This window comes from Mastomys coucha, unplaced genomic scaffold (genome assembly GCF_008632895.1).
Source record: "Mastomys coucha isolate ucsf_1 unplaced genomic scaffold, UCSF_Mcou_1 pScaffold1, whole genome shotgun sequence".
NCBI classification, from domain to species: domain Eukaryota; kingdom Metazoa; phylum Chordata; class Mammalia; order Rodentia; family Muridae; genus Mastomys; species Mastomys coucha.
In genome coordinates, this window is record NW_022196891.1 from 63,875,452 (window position 1) to 63,875,787 (window position 336).

Below are 336 nucleotides of genomic sequence, written 5' to 3' on the forward strand. Positions count from 1 at the left end.
GGCCTCGAACTCAGAAATCCACCTGCCTCTGCCTCCCAAGTGCTGGGATTAAAGATGTGCGCCACCACAGCTTTATGCTAATTTTCTGTTTACCAACCCATAATACTTTAAGCCTTTGTTATCTTTTACATTGTTTAGCTTATTAGTAAGTCATTTCATTTTATGTATATGGTTGCTTTGCCTGAATATGTATCTGATCACCACATGTGTACTTGGTACCCTTAGTGGCCAGAAGCAGGTGTCAGATCTTATACATTCACTGACTGGTATAGCATTGTTGTTTTTTTGGTATGATAGTTTGTCTTAATGTGTGTGTGTGTGTGTGTGTGTGTGTGT

At 39.6% G+C, this 336-nt stretch overlaps 1 protein-coding gene and 1 long non-coding RNA gene across 3 annotated transcripts in view; one reads left to right on the forward strand and one right to left on the reverse strand.

Annotated features, from left to right (window-relative positions):
• LOC116070986 overlaps window positions 1–336 on the forward strand; it is an 84,465-nt gene that overhangs the window by 19,360 nt on the left and 64,769 nt on the right. The gene's annotated exons all lie outside the window — the stretch shown is intronic.
• The window catches only part of LOC116070967 (dimethylaniline monooxygenase [N-oxide-forming] 5-like), a 14,291-nt gene that overhangs the window by 5,806 nt on the left and 8,149 nt on the right, over window positions 1–336 (reverse strand). The window lies entirely within an intron of this gene.